The sequence below is a fragment of the Bos indicus x Bos taurus genome, chromosome 10 (assembly GCF_003369695.1).
Source record: "Bos indicus x Bos taurus breed Angus x Brahman F1 hybrid chromosome 10, Bos_hybrid_MaternalHap_v2.0, whole genome shotgun sequence".
Lineage (NCBI taxonomy): Eukaryota > Metazoa > Chordata > Mammalia > Artiodactyla > Bovidae > Bos > Bos indicus x Bos taurus.
The window spans coordinates 45,625,833-45,646,505 of record NC_040085.1 but is presented as its reverse complement, the minus strand read 5'-3'; the positions used below and the strand labels follow the sequence as shown (position 1 = coordinate 45,646,505).

The following is a 20,673-nucleotide window of genomic DNA, read 5'->3' as shown; positions in this document are numbered from 1 at the left end:
CCCAACTCTAGGGGCCTCTGATGTGATACCTGACAAATAGGCAGGTGACAGGCTAGTGCTGTGATTTAGTAACTCTGATGATATTGGAGATAAAAGGAGATATTGCACCTGGCAGAAGTTTCCCAGAAACACAAAAACACACGCGCGTGCACAAACACACACACACACACACACTACTAGAGACATAGTGGGGGTGGGAGGGGAGCCTGGGTACCCCAGCCATGCCTCTCTCACTGCTGTACCGCCATTCAGCATACAGATTTCATTCCCCAAAATAAATCACACATATAAAGTAGAAAGATGGTTTTCCATCTATTCTTTAAGTAAATTTGGAGAGTTAAAGAGCACAGCTGTCTCCGATAATACCATGCTCATTGGGTAAAAATATCTCTTAGCAAGTTGTCCTAAATCAATTTTTTTAATGAGTCCTCTTTTTTTTTCCCTACTTAGTACTGGTAATTTAAAGCTCAGCAAAAGAGGCTATTGAAGCAAAAAAACTGACTAATTTTCTAATTTATTCTCTGGGACATTTATCTGTTAATCTAATATCTTAATTCCCTCCATACTTAAAAAGGGCATTTTAAAGTGACATTCCCAGCCATTCCAGATCACTCCTTGAGTTTTAGTGTCTGTCTTTTAAAATGTATGCCCAGTGTGTTCTTTGTCCTTTAGTACTGAGCTGAGTGAGAAAATCTCTATGGAAATTTTGAGTTGATCTACTGGTGGTGTTGAGTCTACCCTAGAGGGCGGGACACTAAAACTAGGAGCATCTCGCCTTGGACCCTGCCTTTTGGCTCGTCATGCTAGTGGGCATGGGCAGAGTTAAGCATGCCGGCCTGCCTCTGGAATCTGATTCTATTCTTAGCATTTCACCTCCTTCATCACATGTTATTCCTTTCCTGCACCATTTCTTGCTAACCTACTGTGCACTGAGCACTTTTCTGGGCATCAGCATACAGAAAATGCCTAAGCCATAGTCCCTGCCCTCAAAAGGACCTTACAGCTGAGGGAAGCAGGTCTGACCAAACACAACACGATAGATGCCACTCCTGGGGTGTGAACAAAATGCCTGGGAGCAAATCATTTTATTTATGTAACAAATACTTATACAGTGACCTAATATGGGTGAGGTATAGCACTAGTAAGGACTTTTCTACTATTAACTTGTTTAATCCTCACAACCCACTGAGATGGGTACTATTATTATCCCTTTGTACTGATGGGGAAACTAAGGTGGGTAAATAATTTGCCCAAGGTCACACCAGTGAGCATCAGTGGTTCTGAGCCCACACTCCCTGGCTTCCCAAGCCCATGAGTCTACCACTTGGTTACACTGCCTCTCAAAACACCTCCTCCAAATGCAGATTCTTAACTAAAATCAGATGCAAATGGAACACTCTGGCTGAGAATGCTACAGAGCACAGTGAGGAAGCAACATATATGCAAAAACTTGAATGATGAGCAGGAGTGAACTAGGCTAAAGGGGAGGAAGTGGGTTGAAAGTCAAGGTTCTGCGTGGGGAAGGAGTAAGACATGTTCTAGGAACTGTGCAGAGCCACCCACCATGGCAGGAGAGTGTAGAGGAAGGAGGAGAGGAGCTCAAGGGGCAGCTAGAAAGTGGGCAGTGACCACACCATCTGGCACTTTTGCTACACGCCAAGGGTTGTCTATGGTGGGTTCCCCAAGAATTCTAGGAGCCTATCAAAGAGTGTTGGTTGGGCTTCCCAGATAACTCAGTTGGTAAAGAATCCACCTACAATTCAGGAGACCCCAGTTCGGTTCTCTGGGCCGGGAAGATCCGCTGGAGAAGGGATAGGCTATCCACTCCAGTATTCTTGGGCTTCCCTTGTGACTCAGCTGGTAAAAGTCCACCTGCAATACAGGAGACCTGGGTTCAATCCCTGGGTTGGGAAGATCCTCTGGGGAATGGAAAGGCTACCCACTCCTGTATTCTGGACTGGAGAATTCCATGGACTGTATAGGCAAAGAGTCGGACATGACTGAGCAACTAAGCACACACAGGGAAATACCAGCATCAGTTTTCATGATCTGCTGGTGTGTAGACTGGACTGGAAGGAAGCAAAAGTGGAAGCCAGGACATCCATGGGGAGTCAGTGACGAGGAGAGAGCTGATATCCATGGGACGGGAGTGAGTGAAAGTGGATTCAAAGGAGACTTAGGAGGTGACATCAACAGGAAATGGTGACTGATTATGAGGGATGAAGAGAGGAAAGTGTCCATGGTGGCTTTAAAGATTCTAGGTATTCATGGGGTCAGGGAACACTAGGGACCGGCAGGCTGAGGGTTTGGGGAGAAGGCCCCACCCAACAACAACATGCACTGTCCCCCGCTCCCCTAGGCCACAGGCTGCTTCGGGGCTCCATGCCTTCATACATGAGGAACCAAGTTTTCTGAGTCTCCTCTCCCTCCTTCTTCACCTGGAGAACTCCCCCACTGAGAGTCGGCTTGAATGTCACCTCCTCCTCACACCTACAGGCACTGAGCGCTGTGCCAGGTGCTGACACAGTCATTCTCCTTCTTGCACCTCACAGCATCCCTGCGAGGAAGCACTGCCATTCTCATTTTCCAGATTCCTGAGGGTCGCAGAAGGCCCCAGGTCAGCTGCTTAATCAGGCAGCAGGTGGGATATCCCACAGACACCCAGCGCTGCCTTCCCAGTGACACTGCGGGGAGGGTGGGCTGGGCCTGGGGCCTCTTCTTCCCAAGGGCCCTGAGGTTTCTCACCACACAGATTAGAGGTGTGAGCCTGAGGAACAATGAGAAGTTCTGAACCCCATGCTGAGGGCTGTGAGGGGAGGCGACAGCAAGGAACCCAGATGAGCACCACTGGGCCCAAAGCAGGTATGCACCAAACATCACGCTCCTCTCCATCCCCGGAATTCTAGCAAAGTGCCTCCCAAGCATCAGATACCCAGGGTTTCTGTTCTTCCTAGAAATAAATTCCAATAAACAGACAACCCACAGCATAACAAAGCACAGATGTGTCTTCTCTCCTGCTCCCTCGACACTGACCCTCTGATGCATCCATGTCGCTTTCTCTGGCCACCGTGGCTTTGCTCGCATCCATCCCTCTGCCTGGCCTCTCCTCTCTCTCCCCTTCATGTGCCTGAGTGAAAGTGTTAATCGCTAAGTTTTGTCTGACTCTTTGTGACCCCATGGACTGTAGCCCCCAGGCTCCTCTGTCCACAGTATTCTCTAGGCAAGAATACTGGAGCGAGTAGCCATTCCCTTCTCTAGGGGATCTTCTTGACCCAGGGATTGAACTCAGGTCTCCCACGTTGCAGGCACATTCTTTACCATCTGAGGCACCAGGGAAGCCGGGCTCGGTCCTATTCTGGCTGGGTCTCACAGAGCATCCTTTCTACTTTTCTGCTGAGCGTAGGGTAACCAGCTGTCCCGGTTCTCCAGGACTAAGGGATTTCCTAGGTTGTTGGACATCTGGTACTAAACCAGGCCAGTCCTATGCAAACCAGGGTGGTTACGTGCTTGGTTGCTTGGATTGTGTCAGCTTATTGCAAGCCTAACTAATGTCCAAGCTGTCTTGTATCCATTGGTTATGTCTCCTCCTTTAAAGTAGACGTGACTTCTCAAGATAAGGTTCTGTGCCTTGCTCAGGCTTTTTAAAAAATTATTGATTGATTGATTTTCTTTTTTTGGCTGTGCTGAGTGTTTGTTGCTACAGGGCTTTTCTCTAGTTGCAGTGAATAGGGGCTACTCTAGTTGCAGAGGCTCTCATTGCAGTGGCTTTTTTTGTTGCAGATCACGGGTGTGTGGGCTTCACTAGTTGTGGCCTGTGGGCTCAACAGTTCCAGCTGCCAGGCTCTAGAGCACAGGCTCAACAGTTGTGGCACATGGGCTTTGCTGCTCTGTGGCATGTAGGATCTTCCTGGACCAGGGATCAAACCCGTGTGTCCTGAATTGGCAAGCAGATTCTTTACCACTGAGTCATCAGGGAAGCCCTTGTTTATTCTTGATGTGTGCAGTCAGTGTTTGTGGAATGAGTGTACAATGTGAGCACAGACTCAGAGTGAGTGTTGTGAATGACTTAATCTCGCAGAATTCCAATACCCTGTTGTGTAAATGGGGCTAAACCTAATACCTGTACCCCCGAGGCTTGCTGTGAGGATTAAATGAAAAGAATGCATGTGCAATGCTCAGCAGAGTGCCTAGGACATAGTAATACTCAGTAGACAGTAAATAGTAAGCAATAGCTATTATTTTTAATGAGGGTAAGATCGATAGCATTGCTTTTATTGGGCATTTAAAACTTTTAAAAATTAAAAAACTGGTTAGTCAATCTGAGTATTCCACCATGTTGCTGAAGCAAAAGACAGTCTCTTAATAAATAACTTCTGGAAAATCTGTTATTTAAAACTGTGTCTCAGTGGTAAAGAATCTGCCTGCCAATGCAGGAGACTCAGGTTCGATCCCTGGGTCAGGAAGACCCCTAGAGAAGGAAATGGCAACCCACTCCAGTATTCTTGCCTAGGAAATCCCATGGACAGAAGAGCCTGGTGAGCTACAGTCCATGAAGTCGCAAAGAGTTGGACACAGCTCACCAACTAAACAACAAAATCGTCATTTAAAACAAAACACTTTTGTTTCTCAACTATCAGTCAAATTATTTCCCACCTGATGGTTCTTGCTTCAGAACAGTGTGGCCTAAACAGGCTGACTAATTATAGCATTTCCAGAGCACATACGATCATTCAGAAGCAACTTTCTCAAGAGCTGGGATGGAAATAAATGGGCAATCAGCAGGTTTAACAGAATTTTCTTCCCCCACCCTACCCCCAGAACCCTTAACACATTAAGTTGATCCCAACAGTTATTTTAAGGAAATTCAGCTGAAGTATTCATGGGGTTTGAGGCAATCTTGTGTGCACCCTGGATTCATCATGAATCCTGTTGTCCAGAGCGTCGTGAGAGTGTGGCAGGGAGGCTGGAGGTTAGGAAAGCCACGCTCCATCCTCAAATAGCCTGGGGCCTGGGATAGGTTACTCTGCCTGAGGAAACCCAGAGTCTGTTTCCTCATCAGTAAAGGAAGAAAATAGTCTTACTTAATTTAGTCTTAATTTCTAAGGCTCCCTCCAACTCAGTAATCAGATGGTTCTCAGAGGGAACACTCTGATTGGCCAATGAATTCCATGTTGCCATCAAATATATCCATCTTCTTATCTATGCCATGCATCCTACAGCTATTTATTAAGCTCCTACTATGTGCCAGGCACTGTACTAGGTGTTCCTAGTAATCACTCTCATGTCCATCCTATCTTTACCACCTGTAGGAATGCATTGCTTCCAGAGTTAGGCTCCTTGGAAGTGAAAGTGTTAATCACTTTAGTTGTGTACAACTCTTTGTGACCCCATGGACTGTAGCCCATCAGGCTCCTCTGTCCATGGGATTCTCCAGGCAAGAATATTGGAGTGGTGTGTATATATATATATATGATATATAAGGTATACAACATATATAAGGTATATAACATATATAAGGTATATATATATAAGAAATTGAAAGTCACTCAGTCATGTCCAACTCTTTGCAACCCCATGGACTATACAGTCCATGGAATTCTCCAGGCCAGATTACTGGAGTGGGTAGCCTTTCCCTTCTCCAGGGGATCTTCCCAACCCAGGGATTGAACTCAAGTCTCCCACCTTGTTGGTGGATTCTTTACCAGCTGAGCCACCAGGGAAGCCATATATATATGTATACCTATAGCTGATTCATATTGATGTTTGACAGAAAACAATAAAATTCTGCAAAGCAATTATCTTTCAATTAAAAGTAAATTTAAAAAAAAATTTTTTTTTTAAACAGAATATCGAAGTGGGTTGCCATGCCCTCCTCCAAGGGATCTTCCCAACCCAAGGATCAAACCCAAGTCTCCTGCATTGCAGGCAGCTTCTTTACTATCTAAGCCACCAAGGGCTCCTTGGAGAGGGGAACACTTAATCCCATTTCCTTCCCAACTTTAGAAACTGTCTCTCGATCTGATCCATCCTCTGAAATATGTCAGAGCAGTGACGCTCAGGCTTGAGGCCTTCAGCACAAAGGAACCAGGTCTTAGGGGAGGAAGAAGCTTCAGGACAGAAAAAAATCCTGGGTGTTTTTTCTTTTTTGGCCTCTCATTTTCCAAGCTTAGAGCAAAATGACTATATAGATGAGCAAACTTCTTCTCCTTAAGTATTCCTTTGGGCAATACCCAGGACCCTCTCTGGGAAGGCCACACCCCAGCATCCTCTGACAATCCAAGGATGAATTCCCTATCACATCTTACTGTGGGGAGGAAAAACGGGATTTAGCAGTCTTAGTTTTACCACTTGAGAAAGGCATTCATCTTGACTTCTATTTTTCTCATCTGCAAAATGCACATGGTATTAATGGCAACTTGACAAAGCAGAGTGTGCATTTCAAAGTTTACTGTAAACCACTGAAACATTAACTGTGATCCCCACCGGCCTTCTTTACTTTATGACAATACAGACCTGACCCTACAAATAAGATGAAGAGATGAACATCTCCAGAGTTTGAATGACATCAGAAATTTCCACCTGTCCAAAAATATCTTCCCCATGTCCTGAAATTCAACGACTGGCGATCCACTCAAGCACCCTATCAGATAGCTTTGCCAGCTCTGACCTACCTACTCATCCTATGAAGAAAATTTATATGAATTGGAACCTCACCATGTCCAGGCCCTTTGTGATACTTAATTCTTTTTTTACCCCACACCAATAGGTGAGACAGGGCTATTACTTAATACACTTTAAAACTTGGGAAACTGATCCTCAGAGAATTTAGGAAACTTGCTTTAAGGCCTATGTGAGTGACAGTCAGGACTTAAGTTTGGGTGGGGTTGGGAGGTCAGCAGGCCCAGGGCAACACGCAGGGCAGCTGCCTGGGGAGGGAGCTGCGCAGGAGAGGCACACACCAGCACCAGTGATGCCCAGCCACTGTACAACTTCCTCCAGCCCCGTGCCCCCAAACACCCAGGCCACATCCACAAAGACGACCAGCATTTCTGCCAAAAAGAAATAAAGGATGTTGATGCCGTTCATTTTCTGAAACAGCATATCCCCTCTGGCTAATCTGGAAATATTATTTACAGGGCTCTTGAATGCCCCTTTGTCACCGAGTGGGTGGATGGGCATCATGGATATTTGGCACTGCTGCTCCTCTAAGAGCCAGCACCATTCATTGGATAATTACCCTGTTGTCTTCTCACCTCAGGAGAAAATGCAAGACGCCCTCTTTCCAAATCTGGTCCATCATGCCAGCGGCACTTGTATTTTTAGAAGCTGTTTTTCCCCAATAGTTTCACAGCCTCTAATCTGCCACTCTCTAGATGAATATAAATGAAAACACAACAATGAAATATGTAGAAATACTTTCTCCGATCATAATCTCCAGTCTCTGAACCCCAAAGCCAGGAGTGGGTGGAGCCCTGACTTGCCTCCAAAGTTATGGGGAGAGGAAGGCAGTGAGGACAGGCATCACCCAGGGCCTTCTAGCTCTGATAAATGGCTGCCAACCAGCTATTAGGGAGGGCAGAAGCCCTTGTTAAAACTTCATGTCTCCAGGAGTCGGGAGCTGGGAAGCATAGAGGATTATAATTATACCCGGTGGAAGCCTGACCGCAGCTCACCTGCCAAGCAAAGGGTGACCCCGTTAAATATCCAGGAAGGAATGGTGTCCATAGGGGATTGGATTTCTACACAGCAGCCTCGAAGTCATTTCTCAAACTTATCCTAGAATCTGGAGGTAAAGGAAAAAAATGTCCTTTAAGAACAGGTAAAGGGAGCCCTGTCCAAAGAGAGAGCTGCCCAATCCTTAGCTCCTGACAGCTGAGGCCTCAGGGGGACAGACGTCTTGTCTACCCAACCCCACCCTGATGGCCCAAGAAAACCCCAAAGGCGGAAGCTCAGAAGCTAGCATTTCAAGAGATGCCAGTGTCCACCCCAAAACAAGAGAAATAACAGTGGCTTAATGCAGCAAAGCAATGCGATAGAGCGGTTGTTGCCTAGGGGTTTAGCCAGACAGCCTCAGGTTCTAATCCTGAACCCACTTCCTACTTGAAGAAGGAAATGGCAACCCACTCTAATATTCTTGCCTGGGAAATCTCATGGACAGAAGAGCCTGGCGGACTACAGTCCATAGGGTTGCAAAGAGTCAGACATGACCAGGGCAGTAAACAGTCTCACTTTAGGCAAGTCTCTCAACTATTTTGAGCCTCTATTTCCCAGACTGTAAAATGGGAATAATTACATTATTACCTTGGTTGTGAAGTTTAAGAGACAAAATGAACATGAAGTGCCCAGCAGACTATCTGGAATATATGAAATGCCAGGATATGTTTAATCTGTCCCTCTCAACCCCACCCCCATACACCAGAAAGCAAATTCCTGATGAATTACTAAGGGATATCTCTGCTAAATACTGATCACAGTTTTGCAACCCGCCGTCAGGCAGCAGTGACTCCACAGCCCTGCCCGCCCTGCTGCATCTTTCAGCACCTGGCACAGCGTCAGGGACCAGAAGCAGAGAACCAGGCTCGAGTGGGAACTGACCCTTGCCTGACCAGAGGCATGCAGCACTGTCCCTCCCCTCATCCTGGGACTGACCACAGACTGTCCTAATAAGACGGTTGGAGCACCATGGACTGTTTATCCCAGTGAGAGCTGGTGGTGCCAACAGGCCTGAAAACTGGGGCCCTCTCTGCCCACACTGTCACCCACGACCTGGGGCCTGGAGCCCAAGCTCTGTAGCTGCTTCTCTGCCCAAGCTGGATACCTTGACACGGTCCCAGCAAGCAACAGAGCGCCCATTGTTCAGCCCTCCCAGCCCCACAGAGGCACTCTTCCTGCCAAGTCCAGAGGACCCACCCAGATTCTAGCAGCAGAGAGAGACTCCCCAACCTTCCACCCGGAAGCACAGCTACCCTCACCCACATGGCCGGTGGCCCACTTGGCCCTCAGTGCCGGCAAGAAGCTCAAGTCCATCTGCTCTGCTATTTGTGAAGGGCAGGGAGGCAGGGTTGGGCAAGCAGATGAAACTTGAACTTACTCTCTGCTCATGGCCATGGAGATGTTAGAGGCATTATTATTATTATATAGCTGCAATATGGTAATATAACTAACTAATACTGGCTCCCCATTTGGCTCAGACAGTAAAGAATCCACCTGCAATGCAGGAAACCTGGGTTTGATCCATGGGTTGGGAAGAATCCCTGGAGAAGGGAATAGCTATCCACTCCAGTATTCTTGCCTGGGGAATCCCATGGACAGAGGAGCCTGGTGGGCTACAGTCCACAGGGTCACGAAGAATTGGACACAACTGAAACTTAAGCTTACTCTCTGCTCATGGCCATGGAGATGTTATAGGTATTATTATTAAATAGTTATAATATAATAATATTCCTCTAATTAACTAATACAACTAGAATTAGTGTCACTATAATATATTCAATTATAATATAAACATATAATGTAGCTATAATAGCTAACATTTACTCTTACAGATAAGAGTAAGGGTGGCAAGTTTGTGCCAAACATTATTTTAGCCTAAACTCCCCACATACAAGGTAGGAACTATCATTCCATCCCATTTTAGAGATAGGGACAATCCAGAGAGGCTATACTATTTGCCAAGACCACACAGTCCATAAGAGTCCGAATTCTCACTCAGACAGACGAAACTCCATAAACGTGGGCGCCCAAACCTGCAGGCTGGTCCTGCTGGTGGCCGACTTCTCCAGACCAATCTAAGCACCTGGGAAATCGCTCAGCCACACGAACGTCACTTGCTCCACCTTCACCTAGTACCTGAAATTGCCCTATTTGTGTTCCTTTGTTTGAAAGCTTCATCTTCTTCTTAAACCCAAATATTCCTTTGGGGTTTTTTAGAAATATTTATTTATTCACTTGGCTGTGATGAGTCTTAGTTGCGGCACACAGCATCTTTCTCGTTGCAGCATGTGAACTCCTAGCCATGGCATGAGAGATCTATTTCCCTGACCAGGGATCAAACCCAGGACCCCTGCATTGGGAGCACAGTGTCTTGGTCACCAGACCACCAGGGAAATCCCCAAAGATTCCTTTTAGACAGGATCAAAATCCACCATCAGATGTCTAAGTCAGACTAATGAGTAAGGCCTCTCCTCCAAGCAGCTCACTAAGAGCAGGAGAGAGGCCCTGAGCAGACCTGAAACATCACATCAAAGTTTATTTTTCCCCCAAATGCCTTTTATTTCTCATGTATTTCCATTCTCCCCATCACCTAGAAACTTCATGTTATCAAAAACTGATTTCATAAATGAACTCATGCTGAGAAGTTCTATCCATGTCTACCCACCTCAATGACACCCCACATCCTTATCAGACCCAAAGCATACCCTAGACTCATCAGAGATTTTTTTAGGAAAATGAATCCCATGTGATTAGGAAGTTCAGGTGAATAGCAAGTCATCAGAGCCAGGATCAGCACTCTAGCTTCTTGACACCTATCCAGAACTCCAAATGTGGGAGTTCTAGAAAGAAGCATTTCCTAGTGAGAAAGTTCTCAGTGCCCTAAATGCCTGGAGTTAAACTGTTTTGAAATTCAGCTTTGTTTCCACTAGAATCATGTCATAAAATTGGAGGCATCAACTAAGGAAAGAGAGAATCAATAAAGTCTCCATGTACTGCTGCTGCTGCTGCTGAGTCACTTCAGTCGTGTCCGACTCTGTGCGACCCCATAGACGGCAGCCCACCAGGCTCCCCCATCCCTGGGATTCTCCAGGCAAGAACACTGAAGTGGGTTGCCATTTCCTTCTCCAATGCATGAAAGTGAAAAGTGAAAGTGAAGTTACTCAGTCGTGTCCGACCCTCAGCGACCCCATGGACTGCAGCCTACCAGGCTCCTCCATCCATGAGATTTTCCAGGCAAGAGTACTGGAGTGGGGTGCCATTGCCTTCTCCAGTCTCCATGGACACTAGACCCATATTTGAGTCTTGCCCAATACACATATATTAGGCCCTATACTTCTCAATTAAAAAAAAAAAAATAAGGCTACACTCCCTATAAAAATAGAACATTTTTTAAAAGGATGCTCCTTAAGTAGAGACTTCGTCTCCCAGGGGTATTTTCCTTGTAAAAGGCCTGTGAAGATGGCCACGGTTAACTGGAAGGGAGGTTTGTCATCCATGGTGGGATTCTGTTCCCTGGAACAACCCAGGGTAGAGGAGGCTTTGAGAGATGAGGGTAGGGGCTCTGGCAGAGATCAGCTTACCTTCTAGCACAGCAGGTGTAAAAGTTACCCACTGCCATGTAGCAAATGATTTCCAAGCCTAGCAGCTTAAAACAAATGGGGACGAAGGTGGGAGGAAGGTTCAAGAGGGAGGGAACATATATATACCTATGGCTGATTCATGTTGATGTTTGGCAGAACCCAACACAATTCTGTGAAGTAATTATCCTTCAATTAAAAATAAATAAATCTATAAAAACAAAATCTATAATCTCACCGTTATCACAAATCAGACACCTGGGAACAGCTTAGTTGAGGGGTTCAGGCTCGGGGTCTTTCATGAGGCTGCAAGTCAGCAAGAATTGCAGACACCTCAAAGTTCCACTGGAGTTTGAAAAGCACCACCAAGCCCTTCAGTTCCCCGCTGGCTGTCGAGCAGAGATTGCAGCTCCTTGCCATGGGGAACTCCCATACTCCTGACTGGATGGAGGCTTTCTCCAAAGTCAGAGATCACAGAGAGGAAGAGAAACTCTAAGACAGCAGGCTTGGTCCTCTACAATCTAATCCCAGAGAATGACACACCATCACATCTGCTCTATGTTCCTGTCACACAGATGAACCCTGGCAGCACGTGGGAAGAGGCCACACAAAGGTGTGGGGATGGGGGCAGGGAACTCTGGGGCCATCTCAGAGGCTGGCTGCCCCAGGAGGGCACCAGGCACCGTGAGGCCCACAGTTGGAAGAATCCACATGGCAGGCCCTGAGCAGGTGCACCCACTCAGCATCGGCTTACACTTCTGTAAGATGCAGGTAATAGAGCTGTCAGGCATCAACAATGGCTAGAAAAGGGCATTGAGTAAAGCGTAGCATGAACAGAAGGCAAACAGTATTGTGATTGTTACCAGCAAGAGCAAGGACACGCCGTTCTGGGGCTCCCTTCTCTGTTGTGCTCTCAGGCCTGACTCACCTGTATGAAACAGTACATTTCAAATTGCCAATACCCTACGCCAGATAATGAAGTGTTACAAAATACACCGTGGGCATGACCCCTTTAATGATCTGTTAGAGCTGATTTATAATTAGCCTTTCACCTGAATTCAAATAAGGCGCCCAAGTTCTTGCTGGTTCCTGCTTGGAAATGATCTGTTCTCTTCATTTAAATGTCATCCCTTTGTCCCATTTACTTAGCAACCCTGGCTTTCCTATTTAATAAGCAGTTCGAAAGAAAGCATCAGCCCAGCCCTCTCTGAGTATTACAGGCTCCGAATCAGCCAGCTCTGATGTCAGCAGTTCCAACTGAAACCCACCTGACTGTCCTCCCCTCCCGAATCCCTTGCTCTGTTACAAGGGCTCTCAAGACAAGATCTGGTTTAACTCTGGGCTTAGGACCCTAAGAACTTCCTCACTAGGAAATGCCTCTTTCTAGAACTCCCACAGTGCTGGTCAGAACACTGGATAGGTGTCAAGAAGCTAGAGTGCTGATCCTGGCTCTGATCCTTGTCCAAGTGTGGCCTTGAGCAGGTCACTTCACTGCTCTGAGTGATTTAGATCTGCTTATCAAAGACGCTGATACCACCACGTACGGTATTCACTGTGCACTTCTGAGCCTTTTCCAACGGCCCCATCCCTCAGCTGCCCTACAGCACCTCGCTGAAAACAAAGTATATGCAACCTTCTAAGGTATTCCCCCTAGTTCTGTTTCTCTCTCTGGGGGGTTTTCTTGTGAAAACCTGTGAGTGTCAGGCACTGGGCATGGAACCTTTATAGCACTGACCTGGTAATTCAACCTCATTTTCACAAGCATAGCTGACCCCTACTGAACATTCACTATGTGCCAGGCACTGTTCTACAACACTGAGCTTCACAACAGCCCTGAGGTTGTAACTATCATCATTTCCATTTTACAGATGAGGAGCTGAGATTCAGAGAAGGCAAGCAACCTATTTGAAGTCACCCAGCTTGCGTGGGGCAGAACCAGGATACAAACACAGGCTGTTGGGGACAAGGGTGGGCTCTCTTAAGGCTGACTTCTTCCATCACAAAGAGTCTGAACTTCTTGATCACCGGCCCTATTTCTTCTATACACAGTCAGAATTCATAACTATTTGTTGATTGATCACAAGCTTCCAGACCAGATACTTACACCATAGTGTGTGCGTGCTAGGTCATTTCAGCTGTGTCCGACTCTTCACAACCCAGTGAACTGTAGCCCACCAGGCTCCTCTGTCCATGGGATTCTCCAGGCCAGAATACTGGAGTGGGTTGCCATGCCCTCCTCCAGGGGATCTTCCCGACCCAGGGATCGAACCCACGTCTCTCTCACATCTCCTGCACTAGCAGGTGGGTTCTTTATCACTAGTCTCACCTGAAGCATAGGGTGAAGCATAAACTCTGCTGCTTTCCAGAACATATGATCTAATATGTGATAATAGCCAAATTCAAGCTTTTCATAGACTCAGAGGATTTAGAAGAAATGTTTTCCCAGCCCTCATCTTACAAATAAGGAAAAGAGTCTGAAGAGGTTAGGTGAGTGTCTTCTGACCACACAGCTCCCTGAAGCAGAGCCAGGACACAAGCTCTGTCCTATCAGGAGCTCAGGCTAGGATGGTGGTTCTCAGCTAGTGTGACTTTGCACCCCAGGACATCTGGCGTTGTCTGGGGACATTCCTGGTTGTCCCAGCTGGGGAAGAAGATGCTACTGGCATCTAGTGAGGAGAGCCCAGGGTTGCTGCTCAACATCCTACAGGGCACAGCACAGTCCCCCCAACAAAGAACTATCTGGTCCAAATGCCTGAAGTTCTGAGACCGAAAACCCACTCTCTGGGACTCACCAGTTCCACATAAGGCTCTTTACTTGTGTTTATTACACACAGCCACCTACAGTTGGACATCCTGTCTTAGTCATCTTTGGTTCCAGCCCAATGAAGTACTTGGTGTGGAGTAAAAACTCACTGAATAGGAGAAGCGGGGAAAGGACAAGGGAAGAAGAGAGAGAAAAAGGAAGAATGAGAAAGAACATCATAAAAAGATATCAGGCTTTTCTGGTGGCAAGAAAGTCAAACTCTGTAAATCAAGACCTCTATTCATAAAACAGAAGATTATTGATTCTTTGAAATCAATTCTTGCATGTCTTTCCACAGAGGGGACTAAATCTGAACACCTTCATAATTATGCTTCAGCATCATTTAGGCTAATACTAACAAAGTAAATTAAAGGGAGAAGCAACTCCTGCTCCAGAAATAGTCCTTCTGTGAAAGAAAGCCCTGATTGATGCGTATGATGGAGACAGTGAGGTGCAAATGCACTGCCCTTTTGAAAAATAACTCGTTCCTTAGAGGTGTCCACTGGAAAAGTTGCAGTAGTCACAGACGCTGCTGAGGAAGACAGAATAGACAGCTCTCATTCCAAGACAGCCAAGCCTCCAAGGCCAGTGGGCTGTAAATCCACATATCCAAGCGCAGTTAATGCTTCAGCCCCTAACCAAATGACAAATGGCTCCCCCGTCAGAGCTGGCAAGTGACACACCACTCCCCCCAGCCTACCCACTATGGTGGGATAATTGGTTAGCAGCCACTAATTCTCAGGATGGGTGGGGAAGAGAAGGGATGTCAGCCTGTGGCTACTGGGCAAGGGGAAGGGGTTTCTGACACCTTCTTGCAAAATGCAGCTCCTGCCCTTTGCAGCCAGTAAAACTCCATGGGCAACCAGGGGAGAACAGTGCTTCTCTGTGTTCTCATCAAGGGGTGCTGAGCAACCCAGAGAAAACCCAGAAACCATCAGATCAAAAGTCCTTGTGTGGTCCTCTCTCTCTCTATGATTCTCCCCTTATTGTCCATAGATGCACCTCTTCCGGAACCCCTATGAGGTTCCAACCACCACAGGAGGCTTTCCCCAGGTTTCACATCAGGATGACGCTCTCCACACTCCCTGCCCCAACTGCACATACACCAACTCCATCAAAGGTGCTTGGCACACTTCACCCCCTACACACCCCCAGCTGGCAGTAGCTCAGACCTGCCTGGCTGCCAGAGACTCTATCACCACCTGCTGCGTCCTCTACTCCTGGTGTCCATGGAGCTTGGGTTTCAAGATCCCTCACTTGCCCAAGACCCTTTCAAAGATTTTGTGCTCCTTTTCTTAAAGAGTCCCCCCACATGGTATCCACAATTCAGAGCCTATAGAATCTCTTTCCTGCCCACAGTGATCTCCAGAACCCTGCATGCCTTACACATAATCAGTGTTTAAAAAGGGCTGGTGGTAGTTTAGTCACTCAGGCATGTCTGACTCTTGCGACCCCATGGACTGTGGCCCACCAGGCTCCTCTGTCCATGGGATTCTCCAGGCAAGAATACTGGGGTGTTTGCCATTTTTTCTCCAGGGGATCTTCCCAACCCAGGGATCGAACCCAGGTCACCTGCACTCCAGGCAAATTCTTTACCAACTGAGCTACCTGGGAAGCCCTAGAGGAATGAAAAGAATGGATCCTGCCCAGGATCACAATTGATTAGGAATCAGTATGTAACAAAATAAGGAAGATGTGTGCTTCCCTCAAGTAAGCTTTAATCACTCTGTCATCAAGCCAAAAAAGAACCGATGGTGTCCTCTATCAGCTACCCCAGTGGTTCTCCAACTCCAGCGTGTGGCAGAATCCCCTGGAGGCTGGGCTCACCCCAGAGTACCTGGTTTAGTAGGTCTCAGGTAGGACCAAGAATCTGCATTTCTCACAAGTTCCCAGGCGCTGCTGCTGCTCCTGCCCCTTGGTGGAGGACTAGACCTTAAGAACCACTTGAATCTGTACATTTTCAACAGGGAGGACGTTGCCCTTAAAGAAGTGAAAAGTGGGTCTTGAGGGAGACAAAAGCTTATGCCTTTTTATAACAAAGCAGATACGCATACAGTATAAAAACAAATCCACAGAATATCCATGCATTGAAATCTCATGGATGAGAATCATTCATCTGACCCAGCTTCCTACTTGGTGCTGAGCCCCACCGTCTGGTGACCCAGACCACACAGCACACCTGATGCTGTGGAAGGAGCGCTGGGCTTGTAGTCAAATCCAACTAGCTCTGCCAAGGAGCAATGGTGAGATCTATCCCCCCAAACTCTACTTTAGCTTCTACACTGAAACAGTATACACTATCCTACCCTGGAAGGGAGTGCTGTATGGATGGGAGAGAAACTTCAGTAAGTTATTACAGGGATGGGGTTAGCGAGCCCCCACAGTACAAAGCTGAGTAACAAGAGCAGCGTCTTCCCAGGAGTAGGGCCTGTCCACCACCTTGCTTTGCTGAGCAACAGGAGTGTGGGAATGCAAATTTCAGGGCAGGACACAGGACAGGACTCCTCCATCCTCTTGGATGCGTCGGGAAGGATGGAGAGGGATGGTGCTGGGGGCAGCCTAGGAGAGTTCTGCTGCTGCTGCTAAGTCACTTCAGTTGTGTCCGACTCTGTGAGACCCCATAGACGGCAGCCCACCAGGCTCCCCTGTCCCTGGGATTCTCCAGACAATAACACTGGAGTGGGTTGCCATTTCCTTCTCCAATGCATGAAAGTGAAAAGTGAAAGTGAAGTGGCTCAGTCGTGTCTGACTCTTAGTGACCCCAAGGACTGCAGCCTACCAGGCTCCTCTGCCCATTGGATTTTCCAGGCAAGAGTACTGGAGTGGGGTGCCATTGCCTTCTCCAAGGAGAGTTCTAACTATTAAAATACACAAACCGATCTTGATATGGGCAGTCTCCTGAGTGGCATCTAAATAAACTCTTTCTTCATCACCCCCTGAGTTCTGAACTAAGTTTCCTGTCACTAAATAATGATCTGGAGACCAGGTGGTTATTTGGGGGTAGAGTCCAAAGGGGTTGAGAATACATTCATGTTGTGTTGGCTCAAAAACAAAGACTCGCATGTAGGACCCATCACACCCCTAAGTCACACTTCTTAGTTTTGTTATCATCTGCCCAGTCTCCCGAGCCCCACACTGGGTGTTGTCATCAACTTCCACTTCTCCTTCAGTCCCGATGTCCAACCAGCCGCCAAACCCTGTGGATCTGCCCCAGGCAGAACTGCTCTTCTGCTCTAGGGTCTCTGATGGCCTGGGACCTGATCCTCTGTGTCTCTCCAGGGAGCTTCTGGAAACTTCTCATCTGGGCCCAAGCCCTGGCTGCCCAGCCCAGAAGCCACCCTGGCCCCAGAGTGGTCTTCCTGTTGTACAGATTGGACTGTCAATAGCTGCACAGCCCTGGCCCAAAGTGAGGAAGTGTAACAGAAGTTGTCCAAGCCAACACTGTCCTGGGAGATAAAGTTAAGTTGCAGATAGGACTTGACCAAAAGTCTTCTAGGCAGCAGCCATTACCAACTAAGGGAAAGGTCAGAGTCATCCATCAGGGACATCTGATTTGGCACAAAGATGCAGAAGTAGGATCTAGCTGGAACAGAGACAGGAGAGTATAACAGGAACAAAGTGACCAGATCCTTGGTGAGGATAGGGGGCCGACCAAAACTTAGGGGTCCCCAGATCCCCCAGCAGTCCCTTAGATGGGAGGTTTGGGAGGCAGTGAGGAGTAAAAAGAGCATGGACTTTGGGTATCAATTTTCCCTCATGCAAATTGTAGAACCAGGGACAAATAGCATGAATCCCTGAGCCTCGGGTTCCTCCTGTGTAAATGGGAATGATAATGTCTGCTGTGTAGGGTGTGGTGAAGAATGAGCTGTAAGAACTAGCAGATGGTGGTGTTGATGATGGGAATGCGCAGTGGCTGCGGTGGGTTGAGGGGGGGATCTCTAGTCCCTTCACCATCGTGCTGGTTTTCCTCTGAACATGCTCCAGTGGCTCCAAACACAATGCTTCCTTGTCACTTAACCAGCACAGAATCAAAAGCACTGTCGTGTCCCTTTACCAAAACATGTGTCTAACAATGCAGTCTACAATCACGTGAGGTCTGGGGGTGGGGTGGGGGGACTCTGTACAGTATTTACTCCTGTTGAAAATAAAAATCAGAATCAGGGACGCGGCGAAGGGTTTGCAGTGCCTCAGCCAGCTCCTGGCCAGTGTCTCAGCGCTCCTCGCAGTAATGAGCTTCCTCAGAAGTTTCCCGCCGCCTGGGTCGGCTGAGGGCCTACGGCAGCAGCAACCTGACACCAAGGCTGTGCTGAACGGGAAGGGCCTCGGCACCCTTTACATCGCTGAAAGCCGCCTGTCTTGGTTAGATGGCTCTGGATTGGGATTCTCCCTGGAAAACCCCGCCATTAGTTTGCATGCAGTATCCAGGGACCTAAACGCCTATCCACGAGAGCATCTGTATGTTATGGTGAATGCCAAATTTGGAGAAGAATCAAAAGAATCGGTTGCTAATGAAGAAGAGGAAGATAGTGATGATGACATTGAACCTATTTCCGAATTTAGATTTGTGCCTAGGCATAAATCAGCGTTGGAGGCAATGTTCATTGCAATGTGTGAATGCCAGGCTTTGCATCCAGATCCTGAGGATGAAGATTCAGATGATTACGATGGAGACGAATATGATGTGGAAGCCCATGAACAAGGGCAGGGGGACATCCCTACATTTTATACCTATGAAGAAGGATTATCCCATTTAACAGCAGAAGGCCAAGCCACACTGGAGAGATTGGAAGGAATGCTTTCTCAGTGTGTGAGCAGCCAGTATAACATGGCTGGAGTCTGGACAGAAGATTCAATAAGAGATTATGAAGATGGGATGGAGGTAGATACTACACCAACAGTTGCTGAACAGTTTGAGGGTGCAGATGTTGATCACTGAAAATGATGGATGCTGCTTTAGGATTCTGCTCATAACTGTAGGAGAGAACTTGGTGCCTCTTCCACTGTGGAGTGGGTGTTGATGAAAGTCTTTTTTCTTTCTCCAAAACTTACCTGAACCAGTTCTTTCTTGAGACAGAGTATACTGAGACAAGAAGCTGTCACCCGCACAAGAAACTATGACCATTATTAACAAAGGTGAATTAACTTAACCAGAAAGGTATTTGTAGTTTATGATTTACCCCACACCGTTGTGTCTAGGTGTACCATCTGAGTAGGCCTGTGAGTCCCACCTTCACTATATGCATCCTCAAAACCTAGCAGGACTATGTGGTGGAAATGAGCTGGCATTTGAAGGTGTAGGTAGACTGTGTGGGAAAGAGAGGCTGAATCTAAGCTATACTCCTTAGGGTCTAAGGATACCCTTAACTCCTTAAAAAAGAAAAACAGAGGTCTCGGAGAAATCCTAATCTCTGCACTTTCTACAGGGATAAAGGTCTTTTTACTAACTGGGGACCCAGATCAGTTAACTCTAGGGAGCCTCTTCAGAAACAGCCCAGCCACACGTATTACCACTAACACAAGTGCTCCTGCTTAGCCTTTGCTCCTTTCACCATGTTTCATCTAGTCTGTTCTGTTATAACTGCGTAGGTTGTATCCTTTCATTGCCAGCCTCTCAGGTCAGTTTCTGTAAAAGAACAAGCAGAATTGGGATAAAGTTCTCAAAGTATTTCAGAAAATTGTTTTGTCTTTGTGATAGCTTAACAAATAAATTTAGGTTTTCTATATTAAAAAAAAAATCAGAATCAAATAAACCCATGGATCTTCCCACAAATGCTATTACTAGGCCACTGCTCACTGTCTTATCCTAGCCTGCTTGGGTTTAGCATCCAAGTTCAGTTCAGTTCAGTCGCTCAGTCGTATCCGACTCTTTGCGACCCCATGGACTGCAGCACACCAGGCTTCCCTGAACCTCACCAACTCCCAGAGCTTGCTCAAACCCATGTCCATCAAGTGGGTGATGCCATCCAACCATCTCATCCTCTGTCGTCCCCTTCTCCTCCTGCCTTCAATCTTTCCCAGCATCAGGGTCTTTTCAAATGGCTACCTTTTCGCATCAGGTAGCCAAAGTATTGGAGTTTCAGCTTCAACATCAGTCCTTCCAATGAACATTCAGGACTGATCTCCTTCAGGATGGACGGATTTGATCTCCTTGCAGTTCAAGGAACTCTCAAGAGCCTTCTCCAACACCACAGTTCAAAAGCATCAATTCTTCAGTATTCAGCTTTGTTTATAGTCCAACTCTCACATCCATACATGACTACTGGGAAAACTATAGCTTTGACTAGACGGACCTTTGTTGGTAAAGTAATTTCTCTGCTTTTTAATATGCTGTCAAGGTTGGTCATAGCTTTTCTTCCAAGGAGTAAGCATCTTTTAATTTCATGGCTGCAATCACCATCTGCAATAATTTTGGAGCCAAAAAAAAAAAAGTCTTTTACTGTTTCCATTGTTTCCCCATCTATTTGCCATGAAGTGATGGGACTGGATGCCATGATCTTCAGATTCAGATCTTTTCTGAATGTTGAGTTTTAAGCCAACTTTTTCACTCTCCTCTTTCACTTTCATCAAGAGGCTCTTTAG

The 20,673-nt window shown here is 46.9% G+C and overlaps 1 protein-coding gene and 1 pseudogene across 2 annotated transcripts in view; both read left to right on the top strand.

The window, feature by feature from the left end:
- The window catches only part of LIPC (lipase C, hepatic type), a 186,688-nt gene that overhangs the window by 83,841 nt on the left and 82,174 nt on the right, over window positions 1-20,673 (top strand). The gene's annotated exons all lie outside the window — the stretch shown is intronic.
- On the top strand, window positions 18,308-19,945 carry LOC113900279 (annotated as a pseudogene).